Genomic DNA, 7,248 nt, shown 5'->3' with positions numbered 1-7,248 from the left:
CGCGCGAAGGCTCAGACACGGGTGCGCCACGTGTGTGCTGGCTCCGGCTTGGGGACTCGGGGAGCGGCTCCTGGGGTCCTGGCGGCAGCTCCGCGGCCGTCGCCGGGCCAGAGTCGGGGAACCAGGAAGACAGGGCCGAAGGAGGTCCCCCAGAGGCCCACAGCTCGCAAGTGGAGGAGCTGGGATTCGAACCCGAAGCTTCTCTGGCACCACGCCCGTCCAGGTGTAATTCGCACCGTACGCGGTAGCGCTTGTGTGAAGTGTGCCGTGCGCCGGTTGTTGGTGTGTTCACGAGGTGGTGCAGCCCTCACCGCAGTCCGTTTCAGAACCAGTTCGTTGCCCCAAAAAGAAACCACTGGTCCGGCAGTGGTCACCGTCGCCCCCGTGTGTCTCCCTCCAGCCCGAGGTCACCACTAACCTGCCTTCTGGCTCTGGCTTTGCCTGTTTGGGACATTCGACCTAACGGGTCCCCACCGAGTGTGGCCTTTGTGTCCGGCTTCTTCCACGGATCGTGACCATTCCAGGATCCACCGTGCTGCGTCTGTATTAGGACACGATAGGAAGCTTCCTGCTGTGTGCGGTCACTCCTCAGCTGAGGGACGGGGCTGTTTCTCCCCTTGGGGCCTCATGACTCGGGCTGCTGCGAACATTCCTGAGCAGTTTTTATGGACAGATGTTTCCGTTCCTCTAAGATAACCTGGGAATGAAGTTGTGGGGAGAAGGCTTTCCTAGGAGGTGAAAGCACAGACACGTTTAAGGGGTGAGTGGGTCGGGTTAGTGTTCTGAGCGCTGCAGAGGGACTTAGGAGGCTGGGGTCCTGGCTCTTCTGTCTGGCGACTGCAGGACCTTGGCCAGAGGTCTTCTCTGGTGCATCTTAGGGACTCGGGTGCTGGAGTAGCGGAGCCCAGCCCGGAGAGGGCACCTGCATACCCACTTCCTTCCTGGGGAAGGAGCCATGGGTTCTCTGGCACTGTACTGGCAAGGGGTGGTGGTGTCCCTCCACAGAGGACAGAGAGGCCACAGGACGTGGGCATCTGCCCTGGCCCCTTTGATCCTCAGAGACAGAGAGGCCCAGCCCTCCTGCTGGAAGCAGCCCCCATTTGTTATTTGCGCTTTAACGTCTGCCCGGTTTTACTCCACTTGGACTTGAAAGTGAACCTTAGTTAATTCGAATAAAATAGCCATGTAAAGCTCAGCCAGAAATTTAATTGTATTTACTAAACAGCTAATAAATATTTACTACAAATCTCATTGCTCCATAAAATTGAAGACAGTACCTCCTTCTTGGCTTGCTTTCTTGGCTTCGAGGCAGGGCTGAGGGAGAGAGGGAGGCAGCTGGGAAGGGTAGAGAGAGGGTCCAGCCTGTGTCCCTGTGACAGTGTAAACGTGGTCCCTCAATTGTGTTTCTTGTAACGAGACTGGATCACTCGCCAGTTGCTTTGTTCTCAGCTCGATCATTTTACTCAGAAAGTGAGCTCTTGTAAGTGGTTCATTTCCGTTGCGATTCCAAACCTGATCTCTGTGATTATGTGTGGGAAGCTTACAGAATTTTCCACTGAGATGATTTTTGAATTAACTGAAAATTTAGCAGTTTCATAATTTCTGAATTGTAGATTTTCACCTCCCTTTTTGGTCTTCTAAGTCCATCGCTGTGTCTTTTCAAATCTGAAATTTGCCATAGGCTGAGTCCTCGAAGAAAGATATATACCCTTGACATTTAAAAAAAAAAATTAATGGAAAAGCACTACATCCCTTCAAATGCTACACTGAAATGTAGTTACAGCTCTTTCTTCATGCCCAGTGAGAATTTAATCATAGCAAAATCTTAACGTTTAATATTGAAATCTTTATCCAAGAGACCCAAAAAGTGTTTTGCAAGGAGCAGCTTGGTGTTTCCTAAACCTGCTGACACAGTTCCCTGACTGTAATGTGATAACTGGAAAGATGACTCCGTGACCCTGACTTTTGCCCAAACCCAAAGTTTGGGGTCCCAGAGGTCAGAGCCCCAAGGGCAAAAATCATGGACTGAGGCAGGGGGCACTGCTCTGGAAGTCCTCAAGGGCCGGTTCTCATTTGCCTCCAGGAACCTCAGGAGGCCCAGAGCTTCTGATTGGTTCAAAGATCTCATTTATGGGGTGAGGGCCTCTGGCTATTTACAACACACTCTTGGTTGATGGCCCTACAGGTCAGTGTGAGCGGCATACCAGAGGGTCAGGGCCAAGGCCAGACCCAGGAGGAAGTCCCCCTTCTTCTCCATCCATACAAGTATAGAGGGTTAGCAGGCCTTTGGGACCGTTAGATTTCTGTAGCGGGAACTGTCGGTGCTTGTATTAGGTAGACTTGCTGTATAACAAGCAACCCCGAAACTGAGTGACTTAAAATAATCATCGTTAGTTGGCAGTTTGGGCTGGGCTCAGCCGAGTGGGGCTCGCTTGGGCTCGCTCCCGCGGCTCTGCTGGGACTGATGGTTTTGGGTGGTCAGATAAACGTTTTGGGCAGATGAAGGCTATGGACTGGGGTGCCTCAGATCTCTTCCATGCGGCCCCTTTGGAAGTTGGCTCGAGCTCGTTTCCATGGTCTCAGTGCTATAAGAGAGCATAAACTCCAAAGAAAAGCAGTTTTCAAGCCTTTGCGTGGGTCATGTTTGCTGATGTCCCATCGGCCACGGCTAGGCCTGTGGCCAAGCCCAGGCTTAAGGAGTGAGGAACAGACGCCTCCTGATGGAGGGCGTAACAGAACCACACGCACAAGTGCAGCTTACACACTTTGTCTCTGCCGGGGGGTCCTCACAGCCAACGGCTGGCTGATGGGTTCAAAGCTATAAAGAGGCCGCCCTCTTTCTTCAGGGCAGGGCCAGCTCTGGCGTGACTTGTGGTCCTGAGCCCGCTGAGCCCCGGAGGGGGCTTGGCTTTATTGGGCGCTGCCGCCCCCTGCTCGGCCCTCTCCCTCCCTGCTCCACTGCCTCCCCCTCTCCCTGACAGGCTGTTAGAAGAGCGCGCCCTCAACAGACTGCCTGTCCCCAAACCCCTCACGGGCCTGTGTCCGGGAACTCAGTTGTGGAGATAGTGTTCTCTCAGAACGGTGCAGTGATATTTTCTATTCCACTCGTGTCTCTAGAGGGTCCCCTGGACACTCCCTGCTTGTAACCAAGAGGGATGGTGAAAGCGACACTGTGTGACTTCCAGTGGAAGGTTCTGGAAGGTAATACAACTCCTACCTTGTTGACGGGAAACCTGCTCTTGAAGCCTCTAGCCTGACGGACTGCCCTGAGGCTGCCGTGTGGTGAGAAAGCTCAAACAGCTCCGCCAGCCCCACATCACACAGACGTCTCTGCGCTCTGATGGCACCCAGCGGAGAGACCCTCCCCAGCCACAGCTTTCCCGAATTCCTGACCCCCAGAAGCCTTGAGAGATACTAAATGCTTATTGTTGTGGTCCAAGTCACCAAGTATCGGTCTCATTGGTGGGGCAGTAATTGGGACCGTGCACGGATCTTAGACAATGTCCATCTCCCCGTTACCATGGAGAACGGAAGAAGGAGCTTCCTGAGGACTCGAAACCCTGTGCAAACCGCTGGCCCCTGTTCTGTGTGCACGTGTTGAATCTGTGTGTGTGTGTGTGTGTGTGTGTGTGTGTGTACGTGTGCACACGCACGAACCCACATCTGCCCCCTCAGTCCCATCTCTCTCTCCACTCCCAGAGCCTCTCAAAGTGCCTGGCTCACAGTGGTATTGTGTTAGCGGAAGTTCTGATACACTGGGACCCTCATGTTTGCAGCCAGACAGATCTTCCTTGTTCTCCAGCAAGCCATCCTGCCCCTCTAACCTCTCTTCCACTAGAGAGTCCAGGAGAGAAACTTCCAGAACAGTAAGTCTCTTTGTGGTTGCCCAGTCGGAGGGCCAGTGGCAGGCCGGTTAAAGGTCTTTCTTCTTTGCTGGGAACTCTGGAAGTGTGCGCCTTTTCAAAGGAACCAAACTCTGTCTGGGCTTCCTCTCAGACTTCCCTCTGCAACTCCAGCCTTTTGGAACAAGTCCCCAGTCTCAGGAATGTGGTTCTGCAAGATGAGCTGGAGTTTTCAAGGACTGGGCGAGCAGGAGAAGGCCAGGAAGGAGGGGATTCCTGGAGGCAGAGCTCTGGGATTTAAGACACAGTTTAGAGGCGTTGGCATTGATCTCCAGCCCACAAAGGTTGCCCACTTATCAGGCTTTGCTTAGCAGCTGGGGTGCTAGAGGATGAGCAGTAGGGAGCACGACACACTCCCTCCCCAGGAGGCTGAGGATGGTAGGTAGGGGACGATGCGGGGAGAGAGGTAGGCAGAGGAGTGATGGGGGAATGGGGAGTGGCAGGCATGGGGGGGGACACATTAGTGGTTACAGGGACACACACAGGACAGGATGTAAGGGAAGTGGGGAGGGCACGGTGGGAAGAGAGTGGTGGCAGGGGAAGGCGGAGAGGATGGTGACAGGAATGGTGGGAGGGAATAGTGGGTGGCAAGGAATGGCATGGGGGGAAATGACAGCATTTTTGAAAGGATCCTGACTTTGACGCATAGAACTGGATGATGCTATGGGATTTTGCCTGATTATAAAAGGTATTAGGAGCTATATGTTAGGCCGTCTTGTTTTTTGGGGCAAATGTCAGAGATCTTATTGCATTATTAGTTCACTATTGCATTATTAGGTCTTTCCATATATTGCCTAGGAATGCGACAATCATTGCATTATTAGGTCTTTCAACAACCCAGTGGTAGCTGGGCCCTTGTCCAGGGCCAAAAGTCCTGAAGAGCGATTTTAGCAAGTTCATATTTACCCCTCCTTGCAGTCAGCCATCCAGGGGAGCCCTGAAGCTTGGGCAGAGAGGAGTGAAGAGGAGGACGTGGGGAAGAGAGGGGAAGATGCGGTCTCTGCCTGCCCACCACTACCCTGGGCGGAGCGGCTTTTTGGGATTTACAAGCAGAACAGGCTCAGAGTGGGTCCCATAACTCCCATGTCCAGTGGGAACTGTGAGTGTGGGAATGAATGAACGTTTCAAAGATACATAGGTGGGTGTTATTTTTGGCCAATCCTGGGGGCAAAATCAATTTTATTTATCCTTAAAAATGATGGGAAAAATGGAATCAAAGTTCTAGACAAGCTGGGAGACTTCTTCTTGATCCTTTTCTTTCTTTCTTTTTTAGATTTTATTTATTTATTTGACAGAGAGAGACAGCAAGAGAGGGAACACAAGCAGCGGGAGAGGGAGAAGCAGGCTTCCCGCCGAGCAGAGATCCTGATGCGGGGCTCGATCCCAGGACGCTATGATCATGACCTGACACTTAACCACTGACCCACCCTGGCGCCCTCCTTGATCCTTTTCTAACATTTTTTTTTTTTTCTTTTCAGAATCAAGAGACCTCACATCCACCTAAATCAAAGCATGGAAGGAACACCCAAGTCCTACTTTTTTTTTTTTTTTTTAAGATTTTACTTATTTATTTGACAGACAGAGACCACAAGTAGGCAGAGAGGCAGGCAGAGAGAGAGGGGGAAGCAGGCTCCCCACTGAGCAGAGAGCCCGATGAGGGACTCGATCCCAGGACCCTGGAATCATGACCTGAGCTGAAGGCAGAGGCTTAACCCACTGAGCCACCCAGGCGCCCACCCCCTACTTTTTTTTTTTAATTAATTTCATTTATTTATTTGAGAGAGAGAGAGATAGCACATGCAGGGAGAGGGGCAGAGGGCAAGGGATAAGCAGACTCCCCACAGAGCAGGGAACCCGATGCGGGGCTCGATCCAGTACCCTGGGAGCATGACCTGAACCGAAGGCCAACTCCCAATGGATGGAGCCACCCAGGTGCCCCCAAGTCCCCCTTCTTGACCTCCCAGGCAGCTTCAAACAGGCCTGTGTCTATTCAAATTGTTTCCCGGCAGAGGACCGAGTCTGCGGGGGCCCCGGCCGGTGGTGTTCTTTCCGGGGAGCGGCCTGGAAGCGGCTGCTCAGAAGAGCCTCCTGCCAGGCCCAGCCACTCAGTTTCGGCGTTCGGACTCGCAGAATGAAGCAGCCTATCAGAGGAGCAAAACCCCCAAACTGAAGTTGGAGTGTCCGACCTTGGTTCCTTCACCATCTGCGGGGGAATTTTCTAGTCTGCCTCATACTCAAAAAGAAACAGCAAGGGAGGAAAGGCCATTTCCTGTGACAGCCATCAGGGGCAGCCGGCCCAGGCTGCATCCTGAGTGCCTGAGTGCCCACCCTGCAAGACCTCCCCCCGCCTCCCGGCTGGGACCTCATGGGCAGCATCACGGGATGGTGTCAGGGACCCCTGCCCCACTGACTCTTAAATCCCCCGCAAGAGGGGAAGTATGCTGCTAGAGAGGCGCAGAGCCTGCCCAGGACCCGTGGGCTGGGGGCCACAGGGTCCACAGAGACCCCTGGTGGATGCCCACTCCAGTCCTTGGTCCCTCCAATTGTGTCCTCGAGGCCTATTGGCCAGCTCCGGGCCCCCTGGCTGTAGGAAGTACAATACAGCTGGTGTTTAGCGAACTCTTGTTAGGCTGATGAAGCAGAGCTATTTAGGTGCCTTGCTAATTACAGAGCAGTCATCAGTGACTTAAGCCCTATGACCGTCATTTCAGGTTTCAGCACGTAGCAAGGTTAGCTCTTCCTGTGAAATGAGCTTATTTGGGTCCATGTTAAAAAATAGTAGAGGGAAATTCAAATGTGGTCGTTCTGAAATCTCATCTACATTGCAAATCGCTCATGGAAATGAGCATCTCAGAGCCATTGATTAGCTCGAGGTGTAATGAGAGCATGAATTTGTGAATCTGTTGTGTTCATGCTCCACTACCTGGGACAGACGACAGAGGTGATTTGGCAACTACAGGGCTCATGAAATCCTTTTTGGCCCCCAGACTGGAAACTCCACACCTCAGCTGCCTTCCCCAAAAACCGCTCGTAGCCACCCCTCCACGAACGGATGGCCAGACTGGATTCTTTTGTACCAGCTCACCCAGCACTGGCTTCAGCTTACTCTGGAGGCCTCGAGATGCCTCAGAATTTGGGCATCCTCGTTGTAATTGACTCGATTAATCCTGGTTCGCAAGGTTTGGGTGAGTAGCAAGACATGAGCCCACTTCGGCTGCCCCAAATGCGCCGGCCAGAAAGAACGAAGTCAGAGGCAGCTACGGTAGTGAGATGTTCAGTGTTCTGGAGTGCATCCTTGATCGGCCTGGGGTCTGGGGAACGGAGAGCCGGCCTAGGGTTTCTTCTG

The sequence above is a fragment of the Lontra canadensis genome, unplaced genomic scaffold (assembly GCF_010015895.1).
Source record: "Lontra canadensis isolate GAN:19392208 unplaced genomic scaffold, GSC_riverotter_1.0 scaffold108, whole genome shotgun sequence".
Taxonomy (NCBI): domain Eukaryota; kingdom Metazoa; phylum Chordata; class Mammalia; order Carnivora; family Mustelidae; genus Lontra; species Lontra canadensis.
This window is presented reverse-complemented; position numbering follows the sequence as displayed.